The following is a 12458-nucleotide window of genomic DNA, read 5'->3' as shown; positions in this document are numbered from 1 at the left end:
TCCTCTTCTCCACATGATATCATTAAAACATTAAATACTTAATAAACAGAATTTTTAAAGAAACCTAAAAGCAAAGTTGATCACATTAATTCTGGATTATAACTCTTCATCATAAAATTAAATCAAAATTGCATAGGTACCGTCATTAAGCAAATAATATTAAAATATTTGTAAATAGTTGTTCTATAAATTTGAATTATAGCAGTCCAAGTTTTTAAAATTTTTTTAATTTTATTTTATTTATTCATTTGCATATTTTTAAATTTTACCAGAGAGAGAGAGGGAAAGTGAGAAAGCAAGCTACCAGGTCCGGGACTCAAACCATGGTTGGCCATGTGGGAGTGTCCAGTGCCTTATCCACCACGCCACCTGCTGGTCTCCGCTGTCCAAGTTTTTAATGTCTAAAAAAAAATCAAGAATCTATCATTTTATGATTATTGCAGTAAAGGTCCCACAGAGCTGAGCAGTCAATATGTGTGATTTCACCAAAGACCAGACCACAGAGTTCAAGAAGGTCTTCCAGCTGTTTGACCGAACAGGAATGGCAAGATCCTGTACAGCCAGTGTGGGGATGTGACGAGGGCCCTGGGCCAGAATCCCACCAATGCTGAGGTGCTCAAGGTCCTGGGGAACCCCAAGAGTGACAAGATGAATGTGAAAGTGCTGGACTTTGAGCACTTCCTGCCCATGCTGCAGACAGTGGCCAAGAATAAGGACCAGGGCACCTATGAGGATTACGTTGAAGGCCTTCAGGTGTTTGACAAGGAAGGGAATGGCACCGTCATGGGTGCTGAAATCCGACACGTCCTTGTCACTTTGGGGGAGAAGATGACAGAGGAAGAAGTAGAGATGTTGGTGGCAGGGCACAAGGACAGCAATGGTTGTATCAACTATGAAGAGCTCGTCCATGTGGTGCTGAATGGCTGAGGACATGCCCAGTACCCCAGAACCCTGTGCTTTTCCCTGTGTGAGACTCTGTATCTAGTCCTGAAGCGTCCCAGTCTTCCCGGTCACAGCACCTTTCCCATCGTGTGTCTCCTGGATGATGTTTACCGCCAGCATTCAGGAAATAAACTTGCTCTGTGCCTCCTCCCCCCAAAAAAGAATCCATCATTTTATAATGTTCAAAATGCTTTAATCTCAGTATAAGCTCTACATCTATGTGTGTGTGTGTGTATGTGTGTGTTTGTGTGTGCATGCAAACAAAAAGCAGATGTTTATTTTCAAACTATAAATTCAGGCAAAAATATAACTCGATTTTTTTAAGAGGTTTTTGCTATAGGGTACATGCGCTTGCCAGGCAGAGAGACACAGAGAGACAGAAAGCGAGAAATCACCCCTCAGGGGGGATGGCCACGCCACAATCCCTTCTCCTCCATTCTCCTCTCGGGATCTTGGGCACGCATGCACACGTGCCCGGCATGAGTTTTAAGCCACCAGGTCCAGGATGTGAACCACGGTCGACTACGTGTGAGCCCAGTGACATAGCCACTACGCTAACTGCTGGTTCCCCTCAATTTTTTTTTTAATGATAACTTCATCTTTACTTTGAGACCCTTCTCTGACTACTGGCAGAAATAGCAATCTGGTTAACATCAGACAGCTTTAGCACACTAGTATTTTTCTCAGCCAATGAAGACTTCTCCCTTTTGCCTTCCTTTGCCATGGAGGGATAGCTCAAATGTCCAGGCTTAAATTAACCATAGCCTCAAATGGAGTCTTGTTAGAGGTTGGTTTTTGTCCTTAAGGGCTGTTAAGTTGTGAACTCTTCTTTACTGTCATCACTTCACTCCAGCAACTGTTGTCATGGACAGTCTCAAATGGTGTCTTGGTCAACCAGGCTGCTATAACAAAACATGAACTGGATGGCAGATAAACAGTAAAAATGTATTTCTCATAACACTGGAGACTGTGAAATCCCAGATCAAGGCACTAAAGTTTTGGTGTTTGCTGAGGAATCATGTGCTGGCTCTTAGGTACTTTCTCACTGTGACCTCACATGTTATGAGGTGTGAGGGAGTTCATCAGGGCACTAATTGATTCATGAGGACGCTGTCCTCATGACCTAATCAGTACCCAAAGACCCACCTTCTAATACTATTGCATATATCAGAATTTCAACATATGTACTTTGGAAGGGATGCAAATATTCAGACCATAGCAATTAGCCCCCAATTACAAGCTCTGATCAGGTATCTTTTAGGGACCTGGCCAGTTCATGCATATGCTTTCTTACATTCTATAAATGTTGTATTCTTGTCAGTTAATGAGTATTACAAAAATGCCCTTTCCTACTATTTCCCAGTGTTCTATATCAGAAATAAATCACAGGGCCCCTTTATTCTCAAAATCCACAAAACTTCCTGGGGGTTTTATCCTATCTCTGGCATTCAGCCTGGAACATTGAGCAAAGAGCCCCACCATAGAGACCTTCAACTGATGCTCACCAGTCCTAGAAATAATTATAACTCTAACAGTTAAACTGGCTCTTAGATTTCATGGTGTCTCAACTATTGTCATTAGCCATGTAATAAATGTACTTATGTTATTATTTAGGTAAAATAGAAATAACATATCTAATGAAATAATGTATCCAATCAGTCAAACCAAAGATCTAATAGGTAATGAGGATACCAGTGGGTTAGCTTCCAAATAGAGAATATTGTCCAGGACTGGTCATGGGAATACCTACTTGTCAAGCTAAATCACAAATTTCATTTGCCTCAAATATTACACAATTAGGCAACTACGTATTTGGATCATACAACTAATTATTACTGCACCAATTTTAGACCCACTTAAATAACCCTCTGAAAAGCTAATTTCCCCATTAACACAAGGAATATATCTATGGACCCACATACATTTTTAGAAAAATGTTAATTTTAAAATGCGTTTCTTCCATGACGGAGGATACAGAGAGATAGGCCCCTCCAACCAGTTGTCATGTTGCAGTCCACCTCCGGTTTCAGTTGGCTTACATTACAGGCACTTGTGTTTGCTTGTTGTACTCAGGGAGGTACCTAGATGTGAACCTGGGACCTTTCCCATGTGTGTCCTAGCTCAAGTGCCATCACTGCCAAATCAGGTTCCAACTCACATATATTTTATACAAATGTGTGTACATAAACACATCAGTATAATTCAACATATTATGCTCTTTTTTGTTTATGTAAAGTCACATATTCATTTCTATTTTCTTTCAAGATACTCAAAAGAAAGCATTTGTGTGTGTGTGTGTGTGTGTGTGTGTGTGTGTGTGTCCACAAGACAGAAAAAGTGATGACTTTAGTTAGGCAAGTATCTTGTCATATGGAATCTTTGTCCCAGTGTTCTTTCTTCAAAATACTACAAAATGAATTTTCCAGGTCTGTAATGTTTAACTAATGTCCAGGCTTTATAAGTTTGTTTTTTTTTTTTTTTTTCAAATGACAGCTCTAACCAGAGCTGCTCAATCATTTTCTCTCATAAAAAAATCTTTGAATACAACCCCCATGGAGAATTTTCTACAAAGCTTGCTACTGACCATTCATAGATATTAACCCAAGATGTACTGGTATTTGGCACTAAATGTCTAAGACATTTAACTGTGTTTAATTTACATCTATGAAATTGTCCTTGTTAGGGAGGCATAGTCAAACACACACTAGAGAGGTTGAAATTTGCCTCAAGAGAGAGTAGTCATTTGATTACAAGCAAAAACAAAAAAGGAAGCACTGTGAAGGTGGCAGGGAAAGGCTGGGTAAATCTCACACCTGTGAGTGGGGGCTGTGTTCATACCTCATATTCAACTGGTGCCAAACAGGAGTCAGTTATTATTGATTCCATACAGCTGAGTCACACAGAACTCATTCTCCCTGGGACTTGGCCAGGAACAAGGTTTATTAAGCCCTACATCACTTTATCATCAAGGTTAACTCCTCACTCTAAGGGCTATTAAGAGAGCTTTATTATTAGTTTGTAATTTTGTATGTTTTAAGTGGAATGACATTATTTTGCCCAAGTGAATAAAATGAAGTACAGTAATTGTAATTGCTATTGCCAGACTCCATAGTGAGCCTCACAGGATTTTCCAAAAGTAAAATGACAATGCATCATCATCAACCTGGCCACCAGGCTCCCACGGTGATTCTTGGCATATTTCCAACTTTCCCTAGCAATTCTTGGGTGTCCCTGAATAAGATATATGACATGTCAAAGTCCAGATTCATTACATTTCTACCTTTTTTCTCTTCAGTACGAGACAATCCTTCATCATTGACTCATTTTTTAACGGAGTCCTCCAGTTCAAAAATATATCAAGATCTTACCACAAGATATCTTGACACTGACTCATTATTATAGAAAAGAATATGTTCGAGGAAACTAATGGGTAGAATAATGGCCAAGTGACAAAGCACAGCACTATATATACAAGATGGATAGCATCGGCATAAGATGATAAATTTGAGTACCTGAACATTCATGATGAGTTAAATCGGATTCATTTAAGAAACGTGCAGTTAAGAATTAAGTAGAACCAACACATCACAAAGACTTTAAATATAACACAGTTAATTCATTAGGCCTACATTACCTGGTTCCTGTCTTGAGAGAGAATCTCAATCACTTGCTGCTAATCTCCCTTCCCACTCACTCCATACTTACTTATTTAATATTTGTCTGTATAGATACAGGACATATGAAATACATACATGAGAATATACGTGTAACCAGGCATCTCAACCTCTGACAGCCTCATGACTATTTCATACTCTTGGATATCACTGGAATTTTTTTTTTTTTTTTACTATTCTTTATTTAAAATTGTCTTTCATCCCCATTCTTTGCTCTCTTAACTTCTCAGTGTAAGATCTTAGCTTTGTCAGAAATGTTTGATTTGCAATGAATAAAAACTAAACTGGAATTAACTTAAGTCAAAATGCAAATGTCAAATGTAATAAGGCCTCTTCTCATAAAACCCAAGCACAGTCATGTGGTTGAAACAAAACTCAGAATTTGTACATCAGGTATTTAAAAAAAACTTATTTATTTAATTTAATTACTATTGTCATTATTATTTCAATTTGCTATAGGACACATATACTCATGAGAGAGAGAGAAAGAGAGAGAGAGAGCAAGTCTCCACATTCAAGATTCTAATGGCAGCTGACCATGTGGGAGTCCAGTACCTTAATCAGCATGCCACCTACTGGCCTCTGTATATCAGTTTTGATAAAGCCATCAGAGAAGTTCTGGTTTCCTCACATAATAGAATGAGATTTCAACAAAGCCATACCCAAACTCCATTACACTCAACTGGATGATGGGTTACATATACATGTGGACTTGGTATCAATGAATAAACAAGTTTAACATAAACAGCATTTGCCAGTACTTTTGAGAGTGAACTTTGTGTTTCACTCTTTATAATCTTCAAAAATAACTCAGAAGAACTCTGAATATTCTTGATTTAGATGTGCTCAGAGATCAGTCATAGTAGGAAAAAAGCGACAAATAACCTGAGTAAAAATATCATAGCAGGTTCACTAAGATTAACTTGCTTTGGAATTTTAGAGTTAAAAGAATATATTGGCTTAACCTCTTGTTACTGAACATGAGGAAACCTGAACTAGGTGGGATTAGTAAATTATATAACTAAATGTACATTTTATAAACAACAAATACTTTTAAAAGAGCTAATGGGTGCTAATCATGCAGAAATTAAACTCTTATGAGGCAATTATACATATAGTTGGCCAATTATTGTTTCCATTCCACTGACAGGATACCACATTTTTTCTTTTACTAAAAAAAAAAAGGGGCCAACAGGTGATCTAGTGGTTAATGAGCTGGACTCCCATAAACTTGACTGCTGTTTGAGTCTTGAACCTTGGTGGCTTAAAACCCATGCCAGGCACATGTGCATGCATGCCTATAATCCCAAGAGGAGAATGGAGAAGGGATTGTTGCATGGCCATCCTTCCCAGGGAGTTGTTTCTTGCTTTCCATCTGTCTGTATCTCTCTCTGTCTAGCACCTGCACCCTATAGGAAAAATCTCTCCAAAAATAAATAAATAATTTTTAAAATCTGTCATGGATTATTATGCAAAATAAGTTTAATAATATCAGAGAGACTCCTAGCCTATAACTGACATAGACAAGCTCCTCAAACTTATTTCTCTTTCTATTTAGCTTATATTAGATCGAATCTAAAATACCATTCTTATGTGCACCATGTGAGATAATTTTTCACTTACTTTTATTTTCAGTAGAAAATATGCATTATTATTTTAAGAGGTATGTATGTGTGTGCTTTATGTGTTACAGTCACTTCTGTACCTTGTTATTTTTATGCAATTGTTTGAATTGAAGAACTTTCCATATGTGTGTGTGTGTGTGTGTGTGTATGTGAACTATGGACAGTATTTTATAGTATAAATATCCCAAGACTGTCTAGTCAGTGCCTCCTTATGAACATTTAGATTTTTAAGTTCCTTGCCCTTAAAAATTATATCTCAACAAACAGAATTTAGGTAACTTATTGCCAGAGAGATCTTCCTGAGTACACACCAAACTTGGAATTACTAGAGCAAAGGCATGTTATTTACCTATTGTGGAGCAAATTATTTCAAAACCTCATGGATATAATGATCACTTACAATCTCTCATGGATTCTCTGGTTCAAAAATTCAGACAGGATACAATGATAACTTCTGTCTGCCCTGTTATATTGAAGGCACCAGCTATAAAAATTAAGGCCAAGAATTGGAATATATCTGATGTTGAAACTGATGGACAGCTCTGAGACTGGGGCTGTCAATGGAAAAACCTCTCAATGCCTCTCCATGGCCTAAGCTTCTTTACAATATGTTGGCTGGATTCCCAGAGAAAGCTTCCCAAGAGAGGAAAGAAGTCAGAATTCAGCCATATTGCCTGTTTCAAGTAAGTCTTGAAAGCCATACACCATTGCTTCCATCACATTGTATTGGTTTCAGCATCCATAAACATCTGCTTAGCTTCAAGTGAAGGAAACAAAAAATGTTATCCTCACGTTGAGACATTCATTTGTGGATATAGTCCCAAAAGGAAATGAGCAATTTTTACTTAAGATGTTGCCAATTTTTTCTCCAAATGAGCTTTACCATTTATGACTCAAATGGCAATCATAGTAAGATAAACCTGGACTTATATTTTGACTTATGTCAAAAAAAAAAAGGTAAATACAAGCTATCGTGCACCATGTCTCAACTATCACAAAGAAAGTCTGTGTTGAATTAATTGCATTATTCCTGAGTCTCAAGAGAAAGGTTTTTTGAACAAAGTTCTCAAGATACAGCTAGGCTAATCTTTTTATGCCTCAGTTTTCTTATTTGTAAAACTGGGATAGTTGTTAAAATATCACTTCAATATTGTCAGAAAAATTGAAATAAATAAACTACAAAAAGTGTGTAAAATTGTCAGTGCAGTAAACAAATGACAAATACTTGAAATTGATATACTGTGTTCATACTATCAAAATAATTTTATTATAGGGACCAGCAGTTAGCATAATGGCTATGTCGCTGGACTCTCACGTAGTCGACAGTGGTTCACGTCCTGGACCGGGTGGCTTGAAACTCACGCTGGGCGCGTGTGCGAGCGTGCCCAAGATCCCAAGAGGAGAATGGAGAAGGGATTGCAGCTTGGCCATCCCCCCTGGGGGGTGATTTCTCTGTCTCTCTGGCGAGTGCACGCACCTTATAGCAAAAACCTCTAAAAAATAAGTAAATAAATAATTTTATTATAATAATCAACTTTATAATTATTCTCATTATCTTCTATGTTTTTCCATTTCCCTATGAACAGTTTTTAAAAGGCAAACTGTATGTTTATGTCTCTCATGTAAATGCCTCTAAATCTGCATTCCACTATAATTTGATTTCAACCCCATAAGTATTTTACAAAATAAGTTTACTAAAATATCAACATTTTTATTTTCTCTTAAAAATTACCTTTAGAATTTTTCATCTGTATATAGATGTTTTGCTACTTTTGACACTACTCATTAATCATTAATCTCTATTTTCTTAATATGCATATGTGTATATATGTATGTACATATACTCTGAGAAGTATGTGAGCCAGCTAAATTCACTTTGTTATGCAACTTCAAAAAATAATGTAGAAAACCCAGCAAGTGGCATGGTGGTTATGGTACTGGACTCTCAAATGACCAATAGCGGTTCAAATCCTGGACTTGGTGGCTGGCTCTCTCATTTTCTCTCTCTCTCACTCTCTTTTCTGTCTCTCTCCAGTGAGCATGTGTGCCCTTTAGCAAATTAAAAAGAATAATAATGGGGATTGGCAGGCGGTATGGTGGCTAAGGGCGCTGGATTCCCACATGGCTAACTATATTGAGTCCCAGACCTGGCAGTTTGCTTTCTCGCTTTCCTTCTCTCCCACTCTATCCATCTCTGTTCAAATTTAAATGAATAAATAAATAAATAAAGTTAAATAAAATAATTCTTCAAAAAAGAATAATAATGATAATCATAAATAAAAAGAAATAATTTTAAAAACTAATGTAGATATTATAACATCATTAATATTTGAAATTTATTAGAATATACTCAAAACATAAGGAGCACTATACAATTTATTTTTTCCTGATGTTACTAGAAATAAACTAATTTATTGTTTATTGCACAAGCTATGCAAGCCAAAAGAAAACCATGATAATTTCAAAGTACTGAGCTAAATACATCAATTTAAAACATATCTTTCAAAATAAAAAAGGTATAAAGACATTCTTAGGTTTAAAAAAAGATGGAGCAAATTTATCATAAACAGACATGCTCAACAAGAAATGTTGAAAGCATTTCTTCAGGAAGAAAAGAAATACCAGGAAGAAATTTGGATATACATTTTTAAAAAGAAAGATTTTATAAAAAGGAATAAATTAAGGTATATCTAAAATTATATTTTTCTTATCTTTAGTTGTTGTAAAAGCTACATGAAGCAATGATAGCAGTAATGGTATTGTGAGTTTATTAAGAATGGTTAAATCAAAATACCTTACAAAAATGATATAAAGAGTAGGAAAGAGAATATTCTTGTAAGCTCTTGATAGAACATGTGAGGTACTATAATTTTATCTAAAGATACAACCTGATTAAGTAAATATACATATTTTACGCTATAAGGAAACCACTTAAAATTTTTAAAGTGGATAAAGATATTAGGGCAATAATGGATATAAAAAAGAATCATAATTTTTTTTTAAAATGAAATAAGTAGGAAAAAAGAACGACATGAACATAGCAAAGACAATAAAATGAAAATAATTGACAAATGGTAGATTTTAACTTAGCCACATCAATAGTATGATACATGTAAAAAGACTAAACATATGAGTTAAAATACAGAGATTGTGGGCCAGCCCATGGCATAGTGGTTAAGGTGCTAGATTCCCACTTGGCCGACTGCAATTCAAGTCCTGAACCAGAGGCTTGAAACTCACAGCTTGTGTGCATATGTGAGTTCTAAAATCCCAGGAGGCAAGCAGAGTAGAGGGGATTGCGGCGTGGACATTGCCTCTGGGGGATGATTTCTCACTTTCTCTCTGTCTGTCAAGCACATGTGCCCATACCACAAATCTCTAAAATAAATAAATAAATATAGAGTTTGTTGGAATGGATAAAAACTAAGACTCAACTACACACCTCCTGCAAGAAACCCACTTTAATGGATGGATTTTATGGCTGTATGAATATGTTAAACCTTTTCTAATTGTACACTGAAGCAGGCACAGTTCATTGCATATCATTTTTACATCAATAATCAATAATAAAAATAATATAAAAATAAAATGAGCAGAACAGTTTTATTTATATGTCTAAACTTCCATTATGTATTCTGGGAAAAATGAAATAGGAATCTTGTTATTACCATGCAGTCTAGAGAAGCAAAAATAATTGTTTATAAAGAAGAAAAAATAGTGTCCATCAAGAGAAGAAAAATGAGACATGAAGAAAGGATTTTATTGATTATCTGTGGCCTTTATAAATTATCTTTGGCCTTCAGTTTTGTATTTATGCATACTCAAAAGTTCCAAGATGCTAACTCTTGCAGCACATTTCATTATTAATTCATGCATTCATATTTAGGTTATACTGCTTGTTGCTTTTTTTATACTTTGTTTTTGTTTGTTTGTTTTGTTTTCCTTCTAATTCTGCCACAGGGTATATATAATATATATATATATATATTTGCTGGAGAGGGAGAGATAAGGTGAGGGTGCAAGTGCCTTTCAGTTGGATGTGGTCACACCACAATCCTGTCTCCATTTCTCCATCCTGTAGGAATTTTGCAAATGAATGTATATGCAAACACCATGTTTTTCAAGTGACCAAAACTAGGATCGATCTACGGTCACTGCCTATAGGTCAGCCATGTGGACTCAGGCTCCCTTAACTACTAAGCCAATGCTGGCTCCACTTTAGTGTTTTTAAAATTGTTTCATTTTGTTTTGGCTTAAGCTAGCACAATTGGCTTCTTTCCTTTCAACCTAAAGTATTCAACCAATATGGTAACTATCTCACAACCCAGTATATTTGAAGCTGCACAATAAATCATTTCTTGCCTATAGGCAGATTGATGGGGAAGCAAAATTACAATTATCTTGTTTGGTGAATGTGGAAGCAGTACAAAATGAGCTATCTAAATAGAAGTGTTAATGAATTGGACTTACAAAGCCTTATATTTTAATGTCATAATAGCAAGGTTTGGTCTTACCAATGGGGTTGCAATTGTTCAAGTCCATTTTATCAGCTTCTCTTTTCTGAACAGTTCAGCACTTGTTCACAACATTACCTTAGGTAATTATATTATCTCTGTATTGGTAGCTGATAAATCTCCATTTTGACACTACTTTTTTTTTTTTGACACTACTTTTTAACAATGTGGGCCTGCAGGTGGCATGGGGGTTAAGGGCACTGGACTCCCATATGACTGACCACAGTTTGAGCCCTGGACCTGGTGACTTACTTTCTCATTTTCCTTCTCTCTCTCTCTCTCATTCCATTCCTCTCTGGTTAAATTAAAATAAATAAATAAATAAAGTTAAATAATCCTTAAAAAAAAATATATATATATATATAATGCTATACTTTTTCAATTAAAGTCTTGGAGGTGACCACTCATTTTTTCTCTATCTAGTAAATATTGATTTAAAAGATTAAAATTTATAAACAAAAATATTTTCTGATTTTTATAATTTTCAGAGACATCTCACCATCATTTCTAGCTGTTAAAATTAAAAATTGCATTGTTGATGGGGGTTTTGCCACAAATCAACTTGAAAACTGTAAAATTATAAACTGAAAGCTTCATTTTAGTGTGAAATCTTCATATTGTTATAATAGTTACAAATGGTTTTAACATCTATTTTGCCTTTGGATTATAATGTGACCTTTTATATAAGAAATGTAATATTATATTTATTCATTTATTTATTTGCTATAGAGCTAAAGTGCCCACTGGAGAGAGACAAAGAGAGAGAGAACAAGGGAAAGTGAGAACCCACTCTTATCTTGGAGTGCCCATGCCACAATCCCTTCTCCTCCATTCTCCTCTCAGCATTTTGGGCATGCACTCTTATGCACCTACACGATTTTCAAGGTTTGGCCTGAAAAATGAATAATCTGTGCTGACACATTCCAGGAGCCATAGCATCCCATTGTGTACTACTGGCCCTATAAATGACCATGTTATACAGTGTCCACAAAAGGGATGAGGTGGCAATTTATCTATAATATTTGGATGGATGGATGAATGAATGGATGGATGGATGGAGAGATAGATATATAAATAGATAATAGCTAGATAAATGATAGCTAGCTAACTAGATGAATTACTGATAATTACTGTTTTTTTAAAGTCTATAGTAAGCAATATGTTCAAGATTTATTTGCATATAAAAAACTTCACATCAGTCATCAATGGCCCAGATATGTATACAGGAATAAGAATATATTGACCTCTGAACATATACATGTATTAATGTATTAAAAACATGATATTAACTGTACTATTCCATAAAGAGTTTTTGATGATTAAATAATTTAAAAACACAACACACTAAGATATACGGTCTAAATAATGCTTGCCATGTGTGTGTGATCAATATAGACTGGTTATTTTGACTGATACATGGATGACCACAACTTTTCACTCACTGAACATTATACATGTATATGTTCAGAGGTCAAGGTGAAGCATCCCATAAGGAGATGAGAGAAGCAAGACAGATCACATGAGGCATTTGGAAACCTACAAGGGAGCCAGAACTAAGATATTTGGTTAAGTAAGAAATTTTAGGTTTCTAAATCTAGTAAATACTGTTCTTCTCCAGGAATTAGAGTCAACATATTCTGAAGGATTAAAGAATGTAAAGATTAAAATTTATTCTACATCGATAATAGTGTATCACTTCATAC

At 35.6% G+C, this 12458-nt stretch overlaps 1 pseudogene; it reads left to right on the top strand.

Moving 5' to 3' along the window:
• The first annotated feature begins 472 nt into the window (after nt 1–472).
• LOC102480170 (myosin light polypeptide 6-like) lies at nt 473–1022 on the top strand (annotated as a pseudogene).
• The last annotated feature ends 11436 nt before the right edge of the window (nt 1023–12458 follow it).

This window comes from Tupaia chinensis, unplaced genomic scaffold (genome assembly GCF_000334495.1).
Source record: "Tupaia chinensis unplaced genomic scaffold, TupChi_1.0 Scaffold000037_3, whole genome shotgun sequence".
Taxonomy (NCBI): domain Eukaryota; kingdom Metazoa; phylum Chordata; class Mammalia; order Scandentia; family Tupaiidae; genus Tupaia; species Tupaia belangeri.
The sequence above is the reverse complement of the archived record's forward strand: the minus strand, read 5'-3'. Positions and strand labels throughout refer to the sequence as shown.